This window comes from Camelus bactrianus, chromosome 24 (assembly GCF_048773025.1).
Source record: "Camelus bactrianus isolate YW-2024 breed Bactrian camel chromosome 24, ASM4877302v1, whole genome shotgun sequence".
Taxonomy (NCBI): domain Eukaryota; kingdom Metazoa; phylum Chordata; class Mammalia; order Artiodactyla; family Camelidae; genus Camelus; species Camelus bactrianus.
Genome location: NC_133562.1, coordinates 5,166,554 through 5,194,140, shown reverse-complemented (window position 1 = coordinate 5,194,140; position 27,587 = coordinate 5,166,554). Strand labels below are relative to the sequence as shown.

Below are 27,587 nucleotides of genomic sequence, written 5' to 3'. Positions count from 1 at the left end.
GGTACCTGACACACACACACATGACTGTACTTAAGAACCAGTCATTATTATCGTGCCTGTAGGTAAATTCTTCCATAACAAAGGATTTTATCTTTCAGTTTCTGGTGAGGTCAAGTGTCTGAAGCACTTCGTTCCTAAGCACTTAATAAATATTTCTTGACTAAATGAACAAGAGGTCACTTACGCCTCATTACAAATTACACTGAAAATCATCTTTGGAGGATGGATGAGTCTCTGTTGGGAAGTCCAGGTACTGCTTCTTTTCTTTCTTCTTTTGCTTTCCATGAACTGCCCTGGCCCGTGAATGTGTTTGTTTCATGTGAATTGCAATTTCTAGTTCTCGTGTTTCAGAATATTTATGGCCTTTATTGTTTGACTGAAACAGTTTACAGACAAATGCCTAATCCTGCATTTTCCACCCTGACTTCTTTCACAACAGTTCAATGTCAGACTTAGAACGTCCACAGAACTAAGGTTATGACGAGCCCCATCTCTGAAAGGATGGGATCAGCCCTGGAAAGTTCTGTGATTCAGGTACAAAGAAGTTACATGAAAGTTGCTTACAGAGATGAATATTTTTACATGGCAATTTTTCCAAAGTACAATGGATACGAAACAGTTCATGTTCTGAAATCTAAACTAAGAGAAAGAGCCGTCAGAAAAACCAACTAAACTCTGAGTAACAATCAGCAACTAACACTCTCGTGTTTAAAATCCTTGTCAACGGCAAGAAAGCGGTGAGCAAGACGACACTGGGACGGAGGTGAATGAATGCAACAGTCGTTTAATCTTAAACGCAGTATTTGTCACTTCCTGTTGCTGCTGCTTTAGGGGTAATACACACAGTATTATTTTGTAACCCCTCCTGTGGGCTCCTTATGGATTCTAAATGAAATCTGATCAAGTATCTAAGAGCAGAACACACAGAGGAGTGTGTATTAAACGGAGAGTAAGTGGGTAGCTAAGAATAATAAATGATTAAGGTTTAAAAATTCAGAATTTATGCCCTTCAGAGTAAATTGGTGAAGTGTGTCAGGAGTGGGTAGGAAACGGCTTATTTATGGGAACTCTGTCACATTTGTCTACCATCTCTTTTTACTCCAAACCCGTATTTTGGTGCTCAGTACATTTTAGGAAACAGTATTTTTTAACCGCCTCATAAAAATCACCAAAAAAAAAAAAAAAAAAAAAAAAAAAGACTACCAGCAGCAGAAAAGTCAATTTAAGAAATTTCTGAGTGTTGTAAAATAAAGCACAAGCAATCGGAGCAGTCAGACTGGAAGAGAAACCAGGCTGGATGCATCACATCCCCGGAGCTACCTGCTGGAGAGGTGAGGGTGGTGCTGGGGCTTGCTGACTTGGCAGGGCAGCAAGGACTCAGGATGAAGTGCTCACACTGATGAACTGGGACACCATTTACATGGTGACTAAGAGGCTCAACAGAAGCATGTTTGCCCCCAGGATAAAGCAGCGGATGCAGCACCGGGGATGGACAGGACCCAGGTAACCAGTGCTACCTGGAAGGTGAGGTCTTGGCACACTGACTGGCAGCACGCCTGGGTCTGCTTCCCCTAAGCCGGAGCTCATAATCAGAACCTACATCCTTAGGGATGCAAACAGACATCCGCAAACATGAACATAAGCAGACAGCCAAGGATAATCGAATAGTTGCTAAAAGTCAATACCATCAAAAGAGAAAGACAAAACCCAGCAATTAAGAGAATACCCTAGGAGCCACGTATAAAAGGGCAAACAAAAGGCTCTATTAAATGAGTATAATTCATATCCTTATGCAAACTAGAGTATTACATGTGCTCAGCAATAATACATTGATTAGACAGATAGCTTAGAAATCTAAATCCTGAGTATTAAACAAAACATGTAGGTTGGCTGAACATTACATCTTATATCTTAAATCTGAGGTGTAAGAGAAATAGTGCATTAATGAGCTGGAAGGTGGAAGGGAAGAAAATCTCCCCAAATATAACATTAGTGAACAATGAGATTTAAAAGTACAAGAAAAAGGGAAGAGATTTGGGAATAATTTTACAAGTTCCAACATCTGTTTTATGGAATTACGTAAAAGAAGACAGTGGATGAGAAAAGGAAAGAACTTACTCCACAGCTTAGGAGTCCCAAGTCTTGAGGTGGAAAGGACGCTCTAAGTGCCACGAAGACCGGGGAAGCTCAGATTGTGCACTATGCTGTGATTTCAGAAGGCAAGGGGAAATATGACCTCCTACCGGCTTCCAGGGAGAACAGACAGGAGACTCACAAAGGAAGAGAATCCGTCTGACAGGATTTCTTTCTTCAAGAGCCCTGAATATAATGGAGTAAGATCTTAAAAACTCACATTGAAACTGTTCTTAAAACTGTAATTTTATGCCTAGCTAAACTAGCCTTTTTTTTTTTTCTTGAAAGAGGCACGGGTTTGTACTCCGGCAAAACAGCAAAGAAAAAGAAAGCTGACTACGAAAAACAGTGGTAATCGGTTAGACATACATACCTGTAAGTAACTGATGTACAATGTAAAAAAAAGTACTACCACTGAAGTGACCTCAGTGTGGGATGAAGCAGGAACGGGGCGTGATGAAGGAGGCAGAAACATACTAATGTTCTTAACTGGGGAAGGGAACGGACACTGACAAATCAATACATGGATCAGTATGCTGAAGGTCTAAGTGGAACTCCTCTGGGGCTAGAAATAAGATGCTTGACACTAAGAAGGAAAAAAAGAAAAGAGAATGGGTGAAAACAATAAAAAGAAGAAAGGGGAAAAGACTTATAAATAATGATTCCAAACACAGGGTATTACAATAAATTGAAATGGATAAAAACTCTTGCTTAAAAGAGACTTGCATAATGTGAAACAAACTGCCTGCTTATAACAGATGTATCTAAAACCAAATCACACAGAAAGGTTGATAACAGTGGACTTTAAAAGATAAACCAGATTAATTATAGTGAGAAGAAAGGAGGTGAAGAAACATTAACAGGAGATAAAATTGTATTTGTGGCAAAAAGCATTAAACAGGACTGAAAGAGATACTTCCATATAGATAACAATGTTTAATCCACCAATCATCATAAACATGTAAAAGAACATAGCTTTCCAAATTTCTCAGTAGGTCTAAGGAGTCAAAAATCAGGTCTGGACACTTTGCTACATGCTCCTCAGAAATCTACTTACTAAGTGATTTACACATGTTTTTAAAGTGAAGACTAGGGCACTGTGTCAGACGTGAGTGACCAGGAGAATCATCAGACACTAGTCCTCCATAAAAGCCTGCTGCTATTCTAAGGCCATAGTCTTTATCCTCATCGCTACTCAACCAACATGTGCTTCTTCAGGAACCCCTAGTCATTTACGAAGAATGTATTTTTTTTTTTTTTATATCAGAGATAGCCCAAGCTAATGTGGGAGACTGACTAAATGATTATTTGGTCTATCTTAGGTATTTCAAAATTCTACTATTATACCTAGTTCTGTAACTGTGAACATAAATATTTGACTTATTTTCTTAGGAATGATTTTTAGAAATGGAAAAATAGTTAATTTAAAGCCTAAAAGGTAAAGATAACTATATACAAATGTATACATGTGTATATGCATATTTTATATGTGTATCAAATGCATAGTTTATATTTGAATATATATCTGTGTATATATTCAGACACCTGATTAAAATATTTCTTGGAAAAGCAAAATTACTGAGAAATCCTTGGCCCTTATTTGAATCTTTCCTTGGGACAACTTAAATATCAGGGAGATAATACATACATCAAAATGATAAACGGATAAATCTCATAAGTGTTTAAATTTCTTCTGGTCAGTTGTCCACTTGCTATTTAATATGCTTTCTAATTTAATGATTGAAAGCAGCGTTCACCAAATCTCAGACCACACAGCACAGGGCTCATTCTCATACCTCCCAAGAAATGTGTGTCAGCATTCTTTCAGGAAAACGATGTGGCTATCATTCTAAGGTAGGATTTGGAGGGAGAATTACCTCTAGTAATAGTCCCACTATTTTAGTGATTCCTATTTCACAAAGTATAGCAATTACACTACTTTGAAATCCCCTGCTACAAAAGAGTTCTCCTCTGACACTATAATAAGGTCCAGAAGGATGGGTCTGCTTGTCTGAGCTGTCTTGAAGGAGGAGGGCAGGAGACAATGACAGTCTTCTTACTTGCAGGCTGTCAGGATGATTTCTCTAACTCTGTTCAAATATCCATTCATGCTACAGAGAGGATGCCAACTCTGTAATTCAAAATTCCCATTGTTCCTAAAGTATACGGCCGGCCCTGCAGCTGTATTGAGAGAGAAGTTTCAGTCTGACTTAAGGTCATTTCCTTTTCTTCCATAATGGATGTGCTCACATATGTGTGTCTAAATTTCAATTATCTCTCGGTTCCCGCAGCTGCTGTGGAAGGACTAAGGGCATATGCTGTGCCCGGCTGTGTTACACGCCCCAGGACAATGGATGCTGAATACCAAACACGTAACATCAGTTCTGGGTAGACATTCCGCATCGTGGAGCAAAGACTACAAATCTAAGTTTTCCCCCCGACCTTTTCTTTACAATTCCTTGAGCCCAGGTAGTTTAGAGGCACAAAGCAAGAGACCCCTGCTGCATTTTTAGTTGAAATCTGACTCCACTGGGAAAAGGAAACATTTTTTTTATAGACTGAGACTGCCTTCTCTCAGACATGATCTGTCCTACATAGTCAGTGAAGCAATCGTATTAAAAATCAATGGTCTTCATCTTCATTGTCATCACCAGCATCATCATTTTCATCACTTTCATCTTTGTAGTTATTTCTACTGTTGTGAGTTACATGCAAGTGTTAGTTAGCTGATTTAGCTCTCTCAGCTCCACAAGGTGGGTATTATTATTACACTTTGGACAGAAGAAGAGCCTAAGGCAAGGGAATTTCAGTAAGTTGCATGTGGTCACCGTTAGTAACGCTGGAGTCAGAATTTGAGCTCTGGAGTAAGTCTGCTTGAATTCAAAATGTGGCTTTCCCACTACAAATAGTGTGACTGAAGAGGTTTCTTAACTCCGCTGGGAAGTTTCCTCATCTGGAAAAGGGGTGTATAAAAATGGACATAAACCATGGAGATGCAGATGGGATGGAGAATAGGAAGAGTGCGACCTGGAGAAAGAGGGACGACTGGGCAGACCGGGTGGCGGGAGCCCGTGGAGCTGAGCATCACCTGTCATGTTTACACTCTTACCTGTGCATGTCTGAGGAACCTGGCTTTTAACCCTTAACCAAATTATAAAAATAAAGAGTAGGGTTGGTTGGGTAAATGCTAGTTTCGGATGCAAAATAGATTTGAAGGTAAAAATCTATACAAACCCTACAAGACACAGCTGTTTATCAAAGAGGAAATGGAATTAAGTGTTCACACTTTGGTGAGGAGTGAACTAAGATATTAAAATGTCCTCTCATCACTAATATAGCCCGTTTTTCTGGAAAGATGAATTCATTTTAATCCTCCAACTTCACACTTTCAAATCAGCAAAGTCACCTTCAGGAAGTGCTATCTGAGGATAATGAAGGGGGAAAAAAAAGAAGCAAATCTAAAAATTCTGACACAACTGTTTTACTGCATAAATCAAAGTGACCTTATTTTAGTGTTAGCCAGAAACAAACTAAATAAGCAAGGAGGTTCTTTATATACAGTAAACTAAGACAGAAACTCTAGTAACTTCCTATGAATGATTTTCTTTCAACATCAGCTGCTTAATAAGAAATAGAAAAAAAACCTCTCTCCCAACACTGGGAGGAAATGGCGTTTAGATACTAACACGCATCCTGTTTTGGAGCTCCTGAGTCAGGCGGGTCGGTGAGGGTCGGACTATTTATAGGGAAGGTCTTCTTAGTTCACAGCTTAAACTCTGATAATTGAAACATGACAAACAACAAACCCCATAAAGCTTTCTGAAGATAACATGGAGATAAAAGGAATGAAAGTCAGTGTTTTCAACCAACAGACAAAAGGTGACAGCGAAGGCACTGAAGGACAAGGAAGTTCTTTCTACCGGATTTATGCGTCAGTACCGTTATTGACAGGAATAGATTGTTTTGAAGAAAATAAATGAAGAGACGGAGAAGATGGCGGAGTAGAAGGACGCTCGCAGGTCACCCTCTCCCGCAAATACACCAAGACCCACATCTATAGACCCACTCAGCCAACCAGAGCACCGGTGGAACTCCGACAGAACATCGCCCTCTTCAAAAGATAAAGACGCCAAAAATCTGGTAGGAGAAAAGGAAAAAAGAAAGAACAAAAGGCAAAGCAGCGCGGGAGGGGTCCCGCGGGGAGGGAGCGGCAGGGGAGGACTGGCGCTCGCTCGCTGGGTCTCCCCTCTCCCACTGAGAGGCCAGCGGGATGGAGGGGGAGCCTCCGAGGCTCGGATCTGTACAGAGCAGCCCTTGACTAACAGAACTAAGTTAAACGGGCACAGAGCGTCCCCCCCCGACACCCAGCCTGAGACGCGGGCCGGCAGCAGCGGGCAGGGCCAGGCTGCACAAGCCGGGCGGAGGACGGGGGCGGCTGCATGGAGGCAGCTCCGGGGGAACGCAAGGGGCTGCGCACCGTGGCTGTGGGTGCACAGGGCAGAACAACCTGGGCCCTCCATAAAACAGCAAGGTTGACGTGCTCTCCGGGAAAGGGTGCACACCCCCATCTCTGAAATCCCGCGGAAAGTTTTTGGGGGAAGAGAGGCGGGGCTCAGGCGCAGCCGCCATCTCCTCCGGCGCTGAGCGCCCAGGCGGGGGCGGGGTTGAAACCTGCATCCGCACCGAAGGGCTTAGCAGCCTCAAAGGCCAGACTGAGACTGGCCTGCAGCCCGGGGCAGATAGGATCCTTCCATCCTAGTCCCTCAGAGAACTTGCTCCACAAAGACAAACAAGGAGCTGCGTTCTGGCTCGGAGCAGGGACAAGGCTCTCCCTCGGTCTTCCCCGAGCCCACCCGCGGAGCGCCGACCAGGGCGGAGCGCCGACCAGGGCTGACGCGCAGCCGCACAGAGCAGCGGAGCTACCGGCGGCAGCGCAGGTAGAGCGAGAGCGGCCCCCCCGCCTTTCGGGCAGGAACACAGCCCCTGACCGAGGTGCTGGGAGGGGGCACGACCCGCCCTCCTACCCGGCCAGTCTGCAACATCTGACTGCGGCATCCGGAGGGGCAGCGACCCGCCCGCCCACAGCAGAGAGCTGAACCTGACCCAGTGTTAGAAGTACGCGCGATCTGCTTGCCGACAGGTGCTGGGAGCAGCACAGAAGAGGGCGCCAACGGAGGGCCTCTGAAAACAGCAGGCTGAGCTTCCAAAACAGGACGAAGACAGAAAGACTTCACATTAAAAGCACACAGACTCCAGGAGAACACCGACAAACCCCACCCCACCCCTTTTGTTTTAAATCTGTTTTTACCTGTTCTATTTTCTATTACTCTCTTAATCTTTACTTCTTAATTCATTTCTATTTCTCTTGGGTTTGATGTCCTGCTATTGATTAGACACAGGTTTCAAATACATCTATTCATCTCCCCCCCCCCTTTTTTTTTGTAAAGGTTTCAAAAGGACGTCTCAACCCGATTAATACTCCGCTTCAACTCACTCTTCTATTATTCATTATAGACTGTTTTCAAACCCTCTTTCTCCCTTCTTTTAAAATTCTTTCTCTCTCTTATTTTTTTTTTCTTTTTTTCCTAAGTTCTGTTCCTAAATAGGCATCAGATAGATAAAATCCTTAAGGACCAAAATAAACAACTGATACTCCATAAACCACAGTGCCAGAGAGGTATGAGCAAGATGAAGAAGGAGAAAAACCTTTCCCAATTAAAAGAACAAGAGAAATCCCCTGAAAGAAAGATCAACGAAATAGATATCGATAGCCTACTAGATCAAGATTTCAAAAAAGGAGTGATCGAATTGCTGAAGGAATTAAAAGAGATAGTGTTTAGAGATATAAAATATGTCAAAAATGAAATTGAAGCTATAAAGAAGAGCCAAGTAGAATGGGTAAACTCATTGACAGAGATGAGGAATGACCTAATAGCTGTGCTAAGCCGACTAGAAAATGCAGAGGAACGAATTAGTGATCTAGAAGACAGGGCAATAGAAAGCACCCATTCAGAAGAACTACAAGAGAAGCAAATAAAAAATAATGAAAATAGCATAAGGGACCTATGGGATAATATAAAGCGTCCCAATCTTCGCATAATAGGGGTCCCAGAAGGAGAAGAAAGATCAAAGAGGATTGAAAAGGTTTTTGAAGAAATCATGACTGAAAACTTCCCAAACTTAAAGAAGGAATCAGATATCCAAGTACAGGAAGCTCAGAGGGTCCCAAACAGGAAGAACCCAAATAGACCCACACCAAGACATATCATAATCAAGATGGCCAGAGTCAAGGATAAAGAAATGATTCTAAAGGCAGCAAGAGAAAAGCAAAGAATAAGTTACAAGGGAACCCCCATAAGGCTCTCAGCTGATTTCTCTACACAAACACTACAGGCCAGAAGGGAGTGGCAAGATATATTCAAAGCCCTGAATGAAAAAAAGATGCAGCCTAGGATCCTTTATCCAGCAAGGCTATCCTTGAGGATAGAAGGAGAAATAAAGAGTTTTACAGACCAAAAAAAGCTGCAGGAGTTTAGCAACACTAAACCCATGCTGAAAGAAATATTGAAAGGGCTATTCTAAATAGAAAAGCAGCAGGATGCTACAGAAATGAGAAACACACAACTGGAAAGGTGATTACTCATGAATTACAAATAAAGTAAACATGAAATTATAAAAGAAGACATACAAATCACTGAGAGTGGGAGAGGGAGGCAGGGAAATATAGAATTTTTTTTTTCTTTTTTAAATTTTTTTAACAGTAGGATGGGTTTGAGATCATGTTACTATCAGTTTAATAACAGTTATAGTAATGGGTTGATAGATTTACAAAAAAGGGTAACCACAAGCCAAAAATTTACAAAGGAGTCACAAAAATTAAATAAAATCCATGATAATACAAAGGAAAATTACCAAACCACAAAAGGAAGAAGAAAGGAACAAAGAGGATATACCAATTCAACTGCAAAGATAAGTTCAAAATGGCAATAAACACACATCTATCATTAATTACTGTAAATGTTAATGGACTAAATGCTCCAGTCAAAAGACACAGAGTGGCAGACTGGATAATAAAGCAAGAACCTCCAATATGCTGCATACAAGAGACCCACTTTAGGGAGAAGGACACATATAGATTGAGAGTGAAAGGATGGAAAAGGATATTCCATGCAAATGGAAAAGCCAAAAAAGCAGGTGTTGCAGTACTGATTTCAGACAAAATAGACTTTAAAACAAAGGCCATAAAGAAAGATAAAGAAGGACATTTTATAATGATTAAAGGAGTGATACAAGATGAGGATATTACACTCGTTAATATATATGCACCCAATATAGGAGCACCTAAGTACATACAAGAATTACTAACAGAGATAAAGGAGGATATTGATGGGAATACAATCACAGTTGGAGATTTTAACACTGCATTAACATCACTAGATAGATCTTCCAGACAGAAAATAAACAAGGCAACAGAGAAATTAAATACTACAATAGAAAAACTAGATTTGGTGGATATTTTCAGAGCATTACACCCCCAAAAAATAGGATATACATTCTTTTCAAGTGCACATGGAACATTTTCCAGGATCGATCATATACTTGGGCACAAAAGAAACCTCAACAATTTTAAGAAGATAGAAATTATCTCAAGCATCTTTACTGACCACAATGCCATGAAACTGGAAATCAACAACAGAGAAACAAAGGAGAAAAAAAGGAAAGCATGGAGATTAAACAATATGTTATTGAAAAAACAATGGATCAATGAGGAGATCAAAGCTGAAATTAAAAAATACCTTGAGACAAATGATAATGAAAGCACAACCACTCAAAACCTATGGGACACAGCAAAGGCAGTGCTAAGAGGGAAGTTTATAGCGATACAGGCCTTCCTCAAAAAAGAAGAACAATCTCAAAGAAACAATTTAACCCACCACCTGAATGAATTAGAAAAAGAAGAACAAAAAGCCCCAAAAAGCAGCAGAAGGAAGGAAATAATAAAGATCAGAGAGGAATTAAATACAATAGAGATTAACAAGACCATAGAAAAAAATCACCAAACCAAAAGCTGGTTTTTTGAAAAAGTAAATAAAATCGACAAACCTCTGGCCAAACTCACAAAGAAGAAAAAAGAGAGAGCACAAATTAGCAAAATAAGAAATGAAAATGGAGAAATTACAACAAACAAAATAGAAATACAGAATATCATACGAGAATATTATGAAAAATTATATGGAACCAAACTGGATAACCTAGAGGAGATGGACAAGTTTCTGGAAACATACTGTCCACCAAGACTGAATCAAGAAGAATCTGAACACTTGAACAATCCGATCACTAGAAAGGAAATAGAAATAGCAATTAAAACCTCCCTACAAATAAAAGTCCAGGACCGGACGGCTTCACCGGGGAATTCTACAAAATATACAAAGAAGAACTCATGCCAGTCCTTCTCAAACTCTTCCAGACAAATGAAAAGGAGGGAATACTCCCAAACTCATTCTATGAAGCCACCATCACCCTGATACCAAAACCAGGCAAAGACACTACAAAAAAAGAGAATTATAGGCCAATATCACTGATTAACATAGACGCCAAAATCCTCACCAAAATTTTAGCAAATAGAATCCAACAACACACAAAAAAGATTATACATCATGACCAAGTGGGGTTCATCCCAGGGACACAAGGCTGGTTCAACATACGCAAATCAATCAGTGTAATACATCACATCAACAAGAGAAAGGACAAAAACCACATGATCATCTCCATCAATGCAGAAAAAGCATTTGATAAAATTCAACACCCATTTATGATAAAAACTCTCGCCAAAGTGGGTATAGAGGGAACATATCTCAACATAATAAAAGCTATATATGACAAACCTACAGCCAGCATAGTACTCAACGGTGAAAAACTCAAAAGCTTCCCACTAAAATCTGGGACAAGACAAGGATGCCCACTATCACCACTCCTATTCAACATAGTCCTCGAAGTCCTAGCCACAGCAGTCAGGCAAGAGAAAGAAAGAAAAGGGATCCAAATTGGAAAAGAAGAGGTAAAAGTGTCATTATATGCTGATGACATGTTACTATATATAGAAAACCCTAAAAGGTCCACACAAAAGCTACTAGAGCTGATTGAAGAATTCAGCAAGGTAGCAGGTTACAAAATTAACGTTCAAAAATCAGTTGCATTTCTTTACACTAACGATAAATCAACAGAAGAAGAAAGTAAAGAAACAATCCCCTTTAAAATAGCACCCAAAGTAATCAAATATCTGGGAATAAATCTAACCAAGGAGGTGAAAGAATTATACACAGAAAACTATAAACCATTGATGAAGGAAATTAAAGAAGACTTTAAAAAATGGAAAGATACCCCATGCTCTTGGATTGGAAGAATCAATATTGTTAAAATGGTCACACTGCCCAAGGCAATCTACAGATTTAATGCAATCCCTATCCAATTACCCAGGACATATTTCACAGAACTAGAACAAATCATAATAAAATTCATATGGAACCATCAAAGACCTAGAATTGCCAAAGCATTACTGAAGAGAAAGAAAGAGGCTGGAGGAATAACTCTCCCAGACTTCAGACAATACTATAGAGCTACAGTCATCAAGACAGCATGGTATTGGTACCAAAACAGATATATAGACCAATGGAACAGGATAGAGAGCCCAGAAATGAACCCGCAAACTTTTGGTCAACTCATCTTTGACAAAGGAGGCAAGAATATACATTGGAATAAAGACAGTCTCTTCAGCAAATGGTGTTGGGAAAACTGGACAGCAGCATGTAAAACAATGAAGCTAGAACACTCCCTTACACCATATACAAAAGTCAACTCAAAATGGATTAAAGACTTAAACATAAGACAAGATACAATAAACCTCCTAGAGGAAAACATAGGCAAAACATTATCTGACATACATCTCAAAAATTTTCTCCTAGAAGAAATAAAAGCAAGAATAAACAAATGGGACCTAATGAAACTTACAAGCTTCTGCACAGCAAAGGAAACCAGAAGTAAAACAAGAAGAAAACCTACGGAATGGGAGAAAATTTTTGCAAGTGAAACCGACAAAGGCTTGATCTCCAGAATATATAAGCAGCTCATACGACTCAATAAGAAAAAAGTAAACAACCCTATCCAAAAATGGGCAGAAGACCTAAACAAGCAATTCTCCAAGGAAGACATACAAATGATCAAAAAGCACATGAAAAAATGCTCAATATCACTAATTATCAGAGAAATGCAAATCAAAACTACAATGAGGTATCACCTCACACCAGTCAGACTGGCCGTCATTCAAAAATCCACAAATGACAAATGCTGGAGAGGCTGTGGAGAAAGGGGAACCCTCCTACACTGCTGGTGGGAATGCAGTTTGGTGCAGCCACTATGGAAAACAGTGTGGAGATTCCTCAAAAGACTAGGAATAGACTTACCATATGACCCAGGAATCCCACTCCTGGGCTTGTATCCAGAAGGAAATCTACCTCAGGATGACACCTGCACCCCAATGTTCATAGCAGCACTATTTACAATAGCCAAAACATGGAAACAGCCTAGATGTCCATCAACAGGTGACTGGATAAAGAAGATGTGGTATATTTATACAATGGAATACTACTCAGCCATAAAAACCGACAACATAATGCCATTTGCAGCAACATGGATGCTCCTGGAGAATGTCATTCTAAGTGAAGTAAGCCAGAAAGAGAAAGAAAAATACCATATGAGATCGCTCATATGTGGAATCTAAAAAACAAAAACAAAAACAAAAACAAACAAACAAAAACAAAGCGTAAATAAAGGACAGAAATAGACTCACAGACAGAGAATACAGACTTGTGGTTACCAGGGGGGTGGAGGGTGGGAAGGGATAGACTGGGATTTCAAAACTGTAGAACAGACTACACTGTATAGCACAGGGAAATATACACAAAATGTTATGATAACACAGAGAAAAAAATGTGACAATGAGTGTGTATATGTCCATGAATAACTGAAAAATTGTGAACACTGGAATTTGACACAACATTGTAAAATGATTATAAATCAATAAAAAATGTTAAAAAATAAATAAATAAAAGAAAATAAATGAAATCCATCTTTCACTTACAACCAATACTTATAAAGCTTGAAATCCTCATCGAGAGATATGCAAAGGAAACAAAAGCAAAAATAAACAAATGAGACCTACTTAAACCTAAAAGCTTTTGCACAGCAAAGGAAACCATCAACAAAATGAAAAGACAACCCACTGAATGGGAGAAACTGTCTGCAAATGATGTGACCAGTATGGGGTTAATATCCAAATATATAGTCAGCGCGTCTACCTCAACATCAAAAAAACAAACAAACAAACAAACAAAAAAAAAACAATTGAAAATGAACAGAAGACCAGAACAGAAAATTTTCCAAGGAAGATATACAGATGGCCAACAGGGACACGGAAAACTGCTCAACATTGCTAATCGTCAGGGAAATGCAAATCAGAGCCACAGTGAGACATTACCTCACACCTGTCAGAACGGCCATCATAAAAAAAGACCACAAACAACAAATGCTGGCAAGGATGCGGAGAAAGGGAACTCTCGAACACTGTTTGTAGGAATGTTAGTGGTGCAGCCACCATGAAAAACAGTATGAAGTTTCCTTAAAAAAGCTAAAACTAGAACTACCATATGACCCAGAAATTCCACTTCAGTATATATCTGAAGAAAGCAAAAACACTAATTCAAAGAGATAAATACACCCCAATGTTCACAGCAGCATTATTTACAACAGCCAAGATATGGAAGCAACCTAAGTGTCCATAAACAGATGGATGAAGAGGATGTGTTTTATATATATATATATATACACATACACACACACACACACAATAAAATGTTACTCAGCCATAAAGAATGAAATCTTGCTATTTGCAGCAACATGGATGGATTTGGAGGGTATTCTACTTAGCGACGTAAGTCAGAGAAAGACAAATACTGTATATCACTTACATGTGGAATCTAAAGAATACAACAAACTAGTGAATATATAACAAGAAAGAAGCAGACTCACAGATACAGAGAACCAATCAGTGGTTACTAGTGGGGAGAGGGAGAGGGCCAAGATAGGGGTAAGGGATTAAGAGGTACAAACTGTTAAGTATAAAGTAAGTAAGTGGGGGCGGGGTATAGCTCAGTGGTAGAGTGCGTGCTTAGCATGCCAAGGTCCTGGGTCCAATCCTCAGTACCTCCATTAAAAAATACAGTATTCTTAAAAATAAAATTAAATAAAATAAGCTATAAGGGTATGTTGTACAGCACAGGGAATATACCCAGTATGTTGTAATAACTATAAGTGGAGTATACCCTTTAAAATTGGTGACTCAACAATGTTATATACCAGAAACTTATACAGTATCATACATCAACTATACCTCAATTAAAAAAAAGACACAGGCACAGAGAAGACATGAGAATGCTTCATGTAAAACAAAGAGCTTTGAACTAGGAGCCAAGAGATGTGGATTCCAGATCTGCTTCTGCTAAATGCCCAGCCTGGGAAAGGTTTATTCAGGGCTCTGTGCACCAGTGACCCTTCTGGGGGCCAGACTGCTGGATGGATACATCGTTTCGAAGGAGAAACACTTCTGTCTCTGTCTACTCTCTGCCTTCTACTTCTAATACTCCAGCTAGACAGACTGTTTAATTGTGTAGTGTTATCTCAGAGGTTGATGGGATTTAGCAAGTTTCTCTCACTCGAATTTTCATAAAAATGTCTGAAAGGAGGAAGAATCTGTTTCACAGAAGTAAATATATTCTAAAGTCTCAACGTTGTCCATTTTCTATCATTTCAGCATGACCTCCGGAAACTCATTTAACGTTAGTCTTAATTGTGAAAGGCAGATCAATGGCCCGAATTAAAAAACATTAAAAGATGATTTCAAAATAGTCCAGCCACTTGCATTACCATGTCAGATGTCTTCTCTTCCAGGGCCCAGGGGGTTTTATGGGCTTTTTTTTTTTTACATTTTATTTAAAGTATCAAATCATAGCTAATTTGTTCTCCAAGCTTCACCAACATCATAAACTTCTAACTGAACAAATACAGTAGTATTCTGAAAACCTCAAAGACCATTTGTGTTTTCAAACTTGTTACCCTTTTTTTGTCCTGTAAAGGTAAGCAGAACTTTTCAATGAGTGCATCTCATGAAGGGGCCCTGTGGACGCTCAGAAAACATTCCCTGAGTAAGTAGATGTGTCACCATCCCTAATACACACTGGACAAATTCGAGTATTAAAACTTTCAAAAATAATAAATACATACATAAACCTAATTACCTCCCTCCTCAAAAAAAACCCTCTCAGCTATTGCTAATAAACTTTGCTTCCTGCTCTCAACATTTTCCTTCTTTTTCCATCCATCTCACTTTTTGAAGGTCAAATCTTTATCTTGATAGTAAAATAACTTAAACCTTTTCCATTTCAGAATCGTCCAAATTTACCAATGGAAATTTCCCTCTTGGTTACTTTGAGGGGGCAGCCAGTTGACATTCAGTTCCTTTCTCTGCATCACTACACTAAAAACAACAACAACAAAAACCCCCAAACACCCCCCCCCAACAAAAAACACCCAGTGGCGGCAGTTTCCCCAGATGCGCTTCCCTGTCCCAGCACCGTGTGGAGCTGGGAACTCGCAGCAAGAAGGCTTCCGACACTGTAATATGACTGCTGGTTCCAGACGTCTGAGCTGTGCCCAAGTCAGCCTTTCTTCACTGCGTGGAAGGAAACAAGGAAACAAAGAAAAATACTTTCTTCTCCTTCTTTTCTTAAACATAACAACCTAAAAATCATTCAGCCAAGTGGAATAGAAAATGACCTGAATCTCAAATAACTAGAGGAATTGTTGGCAGCTCCGCTCTGCACACACCCACACTTCCTCACAGCTGTGCTTAGCTGGGAAAATGGGACTGGGGTGCCAGTTACCTTGATTATTTCAGGTACAGGTACCTGCTCCCCAAATACAGACAGTAAGTGACGAGTGACAAGGATCCCACTGGACACAGTGAACGGCAGTTGGCTCTGCCCAGGGTCGCTGGTCTGAGAAATGGCAGCGAGCCCGGAATGCTCTTCAGTGATCCAGACGTGAGTATTCACGAGTCAGCAAGTCAAGCACTGTTTCTGTCATCACAAGCAACTTTGTTCAGCTGTATTTAAATGCAGCGTGGCAGAGGGGAGGGGACAGCTCAGTGGCAGAGCGCGTGCTTAGCATGCATCAGGTCCTGGGTTCAATCCCCAGTACTTCTATTAAATAAGTAAGTAAATAAACCTAATTACCACCCCGCCAAAAAAACCCCAAGAAAACAAAAGCCAAAAAATAAATATTAAAAAATGCAACATGAATTTGTAATACCTTACAAGAGACATGCTGATTTTCTAAAAAGATTGTAAAGAGTTAAAAAAACAAAACAAAACAAAACCCCAAACCCCAGAATCTCTTGTCTGTAACTGAACAAGGGAGCTTCTTGTTAGATCTGAACTCCCTGGAACGCTGGGGCTTCTCCCAGTTGGCCCTCAATACCTCACCTTACCTCATCTCTCCTCTCCCCCCCAACCCCGCTGTGTGTCTGTGAGACTCCTGTTCTCTGAAGACCCCCTCCTCGCCAGCACACTCCAGCCCTTTGCTCCCTCCTTTCCTGCAGCATTTCCTTCAGAAACGAGCATCCACCTCAGTGCAGTGAAGCCTAGTGAACACTCATGAGCTGTGGTTCGATACTTTAAAAAAGATGTTAAAAAAGAAAAAAAAAAAAAAACAGCCTGGGGCCCTGGGGGAGAAGTTAGGCATGAGAACATAAGTGGCTGAACCACCCTGAAAACATCTATTAATGGTTTCTAATTTGGGCAACTGATTTGCCTTTCACAATTAAGACCAACATCAAAATGAGCTTCTGGAGGTCATGCTGAAGAACAGGAAACGGCAAGTTAACCACCGGCCGAGGCGCAGGGAGAACCAGCTGAGCGTCGCTCTGCAGTCCTCAGCTCGGTGTCACTTCCCCCACCTGTGCTGGTTTTCTTGCCTCCTTAGAACGAGATCAGATATTTTATTTTCCAGAAATTATGCATAATGGGAAGAGCTCACTGTAGCTGGCACATCCGACTGGATCTGGTGTCAACTTGCTAGAGCTCAGAGTTAGCCAAGGCACAGGAGGGGCCCCATCGGCCTCCTTCCACACCTTGTGACTGCTGACACTGTATTTTCATGTATAGGTTCGACTCAAAATGGCGAATGAGCACGATGAAGGAGAGAAAAGCAAAAGAAAAACCCCTAATCCGAAAAGAGCTCGCTTTGGAAAGTGACGGTGTGCCCGGAGGCACCACCGCAGGCCCCGTGCCTCAACATGCTGCTCTTCCCTCTCCGCTTCTGTTCAACTGTCCTCCCATTTCTTCTCTCCCACACCCCATTTTCTTTCTTTCATCATCGTGTTTACTACCACTTGTGATGACACAGTGAGCGCCTGTTTGCTTGATATCTGCTTCCTTCACGGGACTGCAGGAGGCCCCACGGGCAGGAAGCCATTCCGCTCAGGGAAGGTCTCCAGGACACTGGCTGAGCTCATTTGCAATGAGCCACCTTCAGGCTGTGCTATCTGAAGGATCATGGTTAAAGAATTCGACTCTGTCTTTTGAGTATTTTATTTTCTAAATGCATAATTAATGCAAAAATGTTAAGGAAATGGATTAAACAAATAGGTTAAATATCCAATTTTTTGTGTGTGACGTTAATTTCCAAGGTATTCAACTAAACAGGAAAGAGCCATGTTTGAAATCAACACTCCCATTGGTGTGTTTAACCTCCTTAATCTTAAAAAAAACGATGCCAGGAGAAGTAAGCTGTCTTAGAAGTTTAAAGGTCCCAAAGCCCCACGTAAATGCAGACTGCCTGTCAGATCGTCGCTGCAGGTCACTTAGGCGTCCTGTGCAGGACAGTGTTTGGTCCTCAGGAGCTCTGAGCCACAGAAGTGACAGGTTCACCTAACAGGAATTCAGACAGGCCACGTCAACAGGCAGAATGTGGAAGAGGCCTTGAGCCAGCGATCTGACTGCTGTGAAAAACGTCATGGGCTTTTCAACAACAGGATCTTCCGATATATCGAAAACAACAGATCCTCCCCAGGAGCCTTTTTAGTTCTCAAAGTGTAAGGTAAGCTGGACCTTTTTTTTTGGCAAGTGAGTTATTTAAAGCTTAAGAGATTTGACAGAGTTACAACAGGGTCTGTTTCATATCCTCCCATATAGGCTTCAAGAAAGGCTACCCTGAGTGACTAGTAAATTAGCTCTGAAATATTGAAAGATTAAAGCACCTACAATAAAAAGCTGGGCCAAGCAGGACCAGTGTCAGATCGCTGATCTGACTCATAAGACGCTGCAGGACACATTTTCAAAGGGACATCCACTTATATTTAAAAGAAGTCACTGAAGAGCTGGCCTACTTTAAGACAAGGGGCCGTAAAGGACACTCAGGGTCTTGGGGAGGGACAGAGTTCCCCGTGACCACTCCCACGGAATCCGGGCTGACAGCCTCCAGCGTGAAGTGAAGCCCTCACTAGGTGTTTCACACACCGGATTGGATGAAATCCTCAAAGTCTCCATTTTTCAAATGAAAAAATGGTGAACAAAGAGGTTCTATAAATGCATCTGGCATCAGGAGTGCCATAATTTTCCAAACACCAAGAGTCTTTCTCACTTTGCAGTAGCTTTATCTAACCTGGAAACCTAATATTCAACAGTGTTTCTTGGGTGGGAAAAAGAAGGGTCTGAGGGAGGAAGGTGAAGCTCTGGGTGAATGTAAAATAGGTTCGTGTTTCCTTAAAACCTGAGGACTCTCAGGTAACAGTTTGCCAAGCCCAGGTTTGTAAGCCTTGTGGTTCAGTTCCTGTGTGGACTAGTTAGCCATTCTCTATTTTATGGCCACGTTTTCAGTTTTTATTTTTATTTTTCCAGATCCAGGACTGGTAACTGGTTTAAAGGAAAAGAAATCCCGTGTACATAGCAGAGTCACAGGGGCAGAGGGAGCTCTGTCCTGAGCAGGGGAGCGAAAACAAGCAGACAGGAAGCTGGGCTTCTGACGACCACGCACCGGGGCCGTTGGCTGCATCGCCCACCCATTCCCACGTGAACGGGAGGTTGGCTGAGTGTGTCTGTCCACCTTCAACGTGCAAGAGTCACTAGCTTGTTAACAGCGATTCCTGAGGCTTAACACCAGAGTCTCTGATTCAGTAAATCTAGAGGAAAGCCAGGAATCTCCACTTTACGCAGCCTCCCCCCAGTGAGCCTTACACGTAACCCCTGAGGAAACAGTGGCCCGAACCAACCACCAGCCAGCACGTGCACCTCTCACAACACACTCCTGTCATAGTTCATTTCAGGATAGTAAACTGCGTGTTCATCAAATTCTTCTCGGTTAAGGATGTTGAGAAACAAGGCAACAACAAAACTGGTATCATAAACCGCCCAGGAGTCATTGCTTCTCCCCTCGCTAGGCAATTTCCAAGTTTAAGGACAATTTCAAGTTCGAGTTTGTCTATTAAAAACGCTTTATGACATTTAGTCAAAGACCCACATTCCTATTTACCAAGAATGTGGAGTGAGGGAACAATAGATCCAAAGTTGTTCTTTATGCCTAAAATTAGACACAGTCTAGTGCTCTCCTCTGTACTGTTTGCTTTTCAGGAACCAGAATTTAACTTCAAGTCCTATTTCACAGTGCTGCACCATCACTCTTCATGAAATTTCTCATTTTTGGTAACTGGAGTTATCCGAAGTAAAATGTCAATGAGGGAAATGAACAGGACTTTTCTGGGGGGCTGTCTGCCTCTGTGGAAGGGGAGGAGCCTAATTTCAGTCAGCACAGGCAGCAAACCAGACGGGGTCACGTGGACCACCTCTTCCCTTTCTGCTTTTTGTAAATTTTCACTTCCTTGACTCTACGAAACCCCAGCTTGCCCCTTCCAACACTGTCTCATCATCCCTTTAAAATGACCAGTCACCTGGGTACAAACTGAAGTTGAGTTTAGTTACATGGGGCTCTTGTCCCTACAGCAGTGACCTACTGAATAAAACCTGTCCTTACCACTTTACCTAGCAGCTGGCTTTGTGCATCTTGGACACCAGGCATCGCACCCGATCTTTTACGCAGGAGACCCCTGCGGAGGGTCCTCATTTTCGCAGAAGGGGGAAATGAGGCTGGAAAGACAGCTGGTGTCAGGACAAGATTCCAACTAAGATCTGTCTTCCTCCAGAGCATGTATTTTGGGGCTGGCTTCCCTGTAGGGGCAACTTGCAGGGTCACATAGGACCCAGTGCCTAGAAGGGCCCCAAGTTTGGTCTAATGCTCTGCTGTAGCTGCCTTGAAATTCTTAATAATTTTTGAACACAGGGATCCAGATTTTATTGTGCACAGGGCCCTGCAAATTATGTAGCTCCATTTCTATGACCCGCTTCAGGCTGGGATTCCCCCAAACGTTTCAAACCTGGAGTTAAAAGTTCTGATCAAGTTCTACTAAGAAGGAATACATCCGATCTCCACCATAAATGGGGCGGGGGGCAGAGGGCGGAGTGTGGAGTTGCTCAGGGTAAGAAGGCCTGCAATATTCCACTTAGGTATCTGTAAGGATTTATCACTAATAGGGATTTGATCTCTCTATAAATTCTGCTGTTTAGGTATCTGGCCAAATGCCTTAGTTCTAATTTTTATTTTGTTTCACAATACTGTCTTTTAAAAAAACCTCACTTTCCAATTCTTACATCTTTTCTTTTTCTTAGTGCACCAAACTAGGATCTTCAACTTCTAATTTAAATCAAAGTGGTGATGGACATCCTTCTCTCTTTCTTTTTTTTTTTTGGAGGTACTGGGGGTTGAACCCAGGACTTCATGCATGCTAAGCCTGCACTCTACTGCTGAGCCATTACACAGCCCACCCCCGCTCAGGAAACACTGTCTTAATTTCTTCTGGTTACATTAGGGACAAAGCATTCCTGCTGGGGGCTTGTAGTCTTCCTCTTTCTGTAAAAACACTATCAGTTTTTGATAATAAAAGTAATGCATATATCTTGTAGGAAATACAAAGAAAACAAAAATTATCCATAATTAGCTAAGTGGGGGAAATACCGTTACACATCTTTTCTTATGCATTCATATATGTCTAGACACGCATTTTTGTTTTTACTGATGTTCATCTATTGATCGACTGACTGATGGCTCAATCTACTATCTGTCCATCTGGAATCACTGAATTTATGATTTGAATTTGAATCCCGTGGTTTTCGTTTTTCATTTATTCTAAGGATTTCCCTATGGGAAAAAGGATTCTTTATAAGAACCTGTTTAACCATCTCTCCATCATTAAAAATTAGATTTGTCCTCTTCTTTTTTTTAAAACTTGCTTTTTATAACTGACTCTAAATGCAAGGAGCGGGCATCAGTTACATTCAGGACAGTTAACGGGGAACACGCTGCACACTCCAAACTGCAGGTTACAAGTCTGTGAAAAAGGAGGCTTTTCTGTACTTACAGGACATCAGTTTAGAGCAATCATTCTACACTGTTCTATATATACCAGAAGAAAATTACTGAGGCAGGCCAGGCCGTCTTGGTGCAACTGAATGGTAGAATTAAGTGGGTAAACGAAAAGGAGAGGGAAAGTACTATTTGCAGACTCTTTCCAAATGTCAGCCGCTTCAAATCAAGAAGCTAATTATTTACTGCACAGACAAGTCACCAAGGCAGAAAAACAAATGTGGGCAGTCTTGGGGTTTGACGCGCTCCCGAGCAGTGATTATACGCACCAGTATTCGGCTCACTTGTTAATTAGAGACTTCATCTTCATTGAAGAATCTGCTTCCTTTGTTTAATTCAGCAAAACCAGCTTAAAAAAGAAGTCTGCTACTTAGGAAACCTTTATCTTCTCTTTATCACAGGAAAACCTCCTTCACAGCTAGAACATGACCGTCAGTTAACATCTAGTCCAGAGCTAGAGTTATCAGGCAGGGTTCTTACACATCCATTTAACAACATACGGCAGTAGTCTGAGAGCAAAACTTTGTCAGTTATTGTTTTACCAAATTGACATGGTTGTGTTACTTTGATGCAGCTTTGAAATCACAAGGCTTTGTACTAGGAACTCACCCTGTCTGATCTCAGTCCCCGTCCCTAAAAAAAACGAGATGTATTTTTCCACTTTAAACACCAAGGGATTTCCTTAGATAACTCTGAATCTAATTACCTGGTCCAGTCAAACAATCTGAAATTAAGTTCTGCAAATCTCTCTGATCTGGCTCCTCCTTCCTTCCATGTTTCAAAGGTCTTTTTATTTTCGTTCTCTTTTGAATTCTCAATTATCTCTATTTTGCTCACTATGGGAACTTCTCTTCAAAGTGATTATTGACTTTGCCATCACCTTGGTTTGACTGAATAATTTGAAACTTAGGCTGGGCAGAAATGGGAAGAGAAGGTCATGTGGGCCAAATAATTAGTTTTCACTTATTTGAAAGGTGGCGATTACAGAACACTCAGCTCTGCTTCTCACTGGTGGGGACTGTCTAAGCTATGGGCAGTTTAGACTGGGAGCCAGTGCAGGAGTAGCACGCGATGCTACAAGGGTGGGCTGGGCAAGGACCTGGGGAAGCTGCTCGATTACACTTCAGAAAAAGAAGGCTGAGAAGGCATTCCAACGGGCACTGGGATCTGAAGGAAGTGTCTGCCATTCACTACATCTCGTTTGGATTTAATCATTTCATGTCTTAGTCTCATCAAAGCAAAGACCAAACAAGTATGAATCCAGTTGCCCGCTAAGTACGCGGTGCGGGACAAAAGGGACCTCCTTCCTAATTAGCTTAGTTGCCTAAGTTAACCAATGACTTAGTCATTCACTACTAATTAACTCAGTTAACCAATCACTTAATCATTCAGTTAATAATGCTATAAATGTTCCTGGAAGTACAGCTTTAAATGCACCCCACAAGCTTTGGTATGTATTGCTTTTCATTTGCTTACCATTCAAAATGTTTTAAAATTTCCCTGTGACATTTCCTTTGACCTGCGGGTTATTTAGCTGCGGGTGTTTTCTATTCCAGCTCTGAGATACAACAGACATGTAACACTGCGGAAGTTTAAGGTGTACCCGGCGATGACTCCGTATACGCATAGACTGCAAGTGATTACCACTGTAAGGACTGTGAGTCAACACATTCACGACCTCACCAAGTTACTTTTTTGTGTGCTGAGAACTTTAAAGATGTACTCTCTCAGCAACTTTCAAATATACAATACAGTGTTGTTAACTGCAGTCACCATGCACATGACATCCCCGGAACCCATTCAGCTTTCAACTGCAGGTTTGTACCTTTTGACCACCTTCACCCATCCTTGCCCCGATCTCTGCCACAAATCCACTCTCTTCTATCAGGTCTGATTTTTAGAGGATTCACATATAAGTGAGGCCATATAGTACCTGTCATCTCCTGTCTGACTTGTTTCACTTAGCATAACACCCTCAAGGTTCATCCATGGTGTTGAAAATGGCAATATTTCTTGCTTTTTCAGCTGAATAATATTCCTGTATATTCACACACACACAGACACACACACACATATATATATATTCACACAAATTCACATATACTTTATATACATGTATATATTCATATATTAACATTCTAATTCTGAAGTCTACTTATGTGGGTGTTTACATGTGTGTGTCTGTGTGTGTATAACCATTCCAGGTTTTCTGATTAGTCTTCAATGAGGATTTATTTCCATGGTATATATTTTCCATTCATTTACATTTTACCTGCTTCTTTACATTTCAAGTGGGTTTTCATGAGCAAAATAAAACCACCTATGGAATGGGAGAAAATATTTTCAAATGATGTGGCTGACAAAGGCTTAACTTCCAGAATATATAAGCAGTTTATACAACTTGATAACAAAAAATCAAACAGCCCAATCCAAAAATGGGCAGAAAACATAAACAAGCAATTCTCCAATGAAGAGACAAATGGCCAATAGGCACATGAAAAAATGCTCAATATCACTAATTATCAGAGAAATGCAAATCAAAACTACAATGAGGTATCACCTCACACCAGTCAGAATGGACATCATTCAAAAGTCCATAAATGATAAATGCCGGAGAGGGCGTGGAGAAAAGGGAGCCCTCTCACACTGCTGGGGGGAATGCAGTTTGGTGCAGCTGTTACGGAAAACAGTATGGAGATGCCTCAAAAGACCAAAAATAGACTGACCATATGATCCAGCAATCCCACTCCTGGGTATATATCTGGAGGGAACTCTAATTTGTAAAAAATACATGCACCCCAATATTCACAGCAGCACTATATACAATAGCCAACACATGGAAGCAACCTAAATGTCCATCAACAAATGACTGGATAAAGAAGATGTGGTATATTTATACAATGGAATACTACTCAGCTGTAAAAAAGAATAACATAATGCCATTTGCAGCAACATAGATGGACCTAGAGATTATCATTCTAAGTGAAGTAAGTAAGAAAGAGAAAGAAAAATACCATATGATACCATTCATACGTTGAATCTAGAAAAAAAAGGACACTATGAACTCATCTACAAAACAGAAACAGACTGGCACACAGAGTCAACAATCTTATGGTTACCAGGGAAAAGGGGTGGGAAGGGATAAATTTGGGAGTTTGAGATTTACAAATGCTAGCCATTATATATAAAAATATATTTTAAAAAAGTTTCTGCTTTATAGCACAGAGAGCTATGTTCAATATCTTGTAATAATTTTTAATGAAAAAGAATATGAAAATGAATATATGTATGTATATGCATGACTAGGACTTCGTGCTGTACACCAGGAATTGACACATTGTAACTGATTATACTTCAATAAAAAAAATGAAGTGGGTTTTGTGTAGACTTCGTAGAGTTAGACTTTGCTTTTTTAAGTTGACAGTATCTATCCTTATTTGATATACTGAGGCCACTTATATTTGTGTAATTACTGTTATTTTTAGAATAAAATCTACTATTTTGCTAGTTATTTTTTCTGTTTTTGTTTTTTCCTTCCCTTTCCTTCTTTTTCTGCCAATTTTTCAATTAATTTTCATGGTTCTTACTTTTCCCAACTATTGGCTTGTTATTTATATCTCATAGAAATTTATTTTAGTTGTTTCCCATAGAGCTTATAATATAATTTTAAATTTTGTTGTAATTTAATTTTAAATATTTTTATTCTGCTTTATACACAGTATAAAAGATTTATAGCAACATACGTCCAATTTCTCCCTCTGGCCATTTGTGCTGCTGTCACATATCTCACCCTTGTGGTATAAATCCTGTAACACTGCTACTATGTTTCCTTTAGACAGCAAACTGTCTCAAAGAGTGATTACACAGAAGAAAATGTGCCAATTACATTCACCTCCATTATACAGCATTATACAAATATGCTTCATCAATTTTAGCATTGCTTTTTGAGGATCCAAGTTTCTCTATTATCAGATTCCTTCTGCCTGACAAACCACCTTTAACAGTGCTGGGAGTACAGGTCTGCTGGCAACAAACGTTTGTCTGAAAAAGGTCACCATTTGCCTTGGACTTTGACAGGTATTTTAATTTGATATAGAATTCTGAGCTGACCATCCCCATGTGCTTGAAAGATGCCATTTCATTCTTTTCCAGTTTATTTTCTGGTGAGAAGTCTACTGTATTTCTAATCTTCGGTCTTATTGATCTGAGATGCTCCCCCCACAACTGCCTGCCATCATGATTTTGTCTTTATCTTTGGATTTCAACAGTATGAATATGATGTGTAGGCAGGTATATGGATTAAAATTTTTTTATACTTGTATTGCTTGAGGTTTTCTGAGCTTATTAGATTCTTGCTTTGTGCCTTCCATCATATATGGAAAATTCTTGACAGTTTCATCCATAAAATACTTCTGCCCCATTTTCTCTTTTTTTCTTTCTCAGATTTTAATGATACATATGTTCAATCATTTGATGTTGTCCAACCGCTCCTGGATACTCTGTTCTTTCTTTACCTTTCTTTCCCTTTGTTTTTCAGTTGGTTAATATCTACCATTTTATTGTCAAGTTCACGGATTCTTTCTATGGCTGCATTGAGTTACTGGTGAGCCCATCAGGGTCATTATTCACTTCTGTTACCATGTTGTTTATTTCTATCATTTCTAATTGATTCTTTCCTACAGTTTCCATCTCTCTGCTGAAACTCCCTACCTGCTCATGCCTGTTACTCACCTTTTCCAGGACTTCTTTAACATATTAATCATAGTCATTTTGAATTCTGATAGTTCCAGCATTAGGTCATATCTGAGTCTGGTTATGTTGATTATTTTGTCTCTTGATCATGCTTTTTCTTCCTTTGCTGTTTTATGTGTCTCATCATTTTTTAGCAAATCTCTAGTATCACGTGTGGAGCAGTACAGACTGAGTTAAACAGCATTTATGCCCGGAGTGGCATACTTCTAGTAGGCCTTTAGGGTGAGGCGTGAGTCACTCTAGTTAGGAGTCCAGCCGGGTTTGAGTTTTACTGTTGCTGTGGTTAACTTCAGTGCTGTTAGCTTCAAACTCCTCTAGTGTTACCTTGTGCTTCAGACGGGGCTGGAGAGTCGGAGCATCTGTCCCAATATTCCTGCTCCACTCTCAGCTTTCATCTCTCCCTGTGTTACTGCGACCAACAGTGGGTTTCTCTTTGGTCCCGTCACTCAGAAGTGGATTGCTACTGCTTGTTACCGTGTGCTCACGAGACTGACGGAGGGTGGGGCGGGGGGGCTTCTCTGTTCTCCTGGTCCACCCTCAGCTTTAGGAAGCTCTGAGCCTTGGGGGGGGGGGCTTTCTCTGTGCTCCCGCCTCCCCCCTCAGCGTCAGCCAGACTCTGTTGTATCTGGGAGACAGGTCCCTGCTTTTCCCTAGGGGTAGGAGACGTGTACTGGTATTGGTGGAGAATCTTGGGCTCAGGACTCTTTCCAGTCCCTTCTTCAGGGTATTTTTCCTTTGATCTTTCCCCGACTGAAGTGGGTCACAGGTGAGCTTGGGACAACCTAGTTTGCTGCACCTTCTCCAGCAGCTAACGCTCCTGTTCCACAGCAGCCAGGGGCCCGGGGAGGCTTCAGATCTTCCCTGAAGTGCTCGCTGCTCAGCCCGCCTAGGCCTGTCCCACTGCGGGGGGCCTCCCCTGCCTCCAGTCCTGTCTCCCAGTCTTATGAGCCCCCGAGAAAGGTCTGTGGGAGAGAGGCCCTGACCGGGCAGGAGCTCCCTTTGTGTCTGCAGTTTCCACAGGTTCTACACCCAAACTCTAGCCTAGGTTTGGTCTTTAGCAATTTGTTAAAAAATTTTGGCTAAATTCTTCTCTCATTGTTCAGAGCTTGGTATTTTTC

At 40.8% G+C, this 27,587-nt stretch overlaps 1 protein-coding gene across 2 annotated transcripts in view; it reads right to left on the bottom strand.

Moving 5' to 3' along the window:
* The window catches only part of DLGAP1 (DLG associated protein 1), a 383,227-nt gene that overhangs the window by 331,109 nt on the left and 24,531 nt on the right, over positions 1-27,587 (bottom strand). The gene's annotated exons all lie outside the window — the stretch shown is intronic.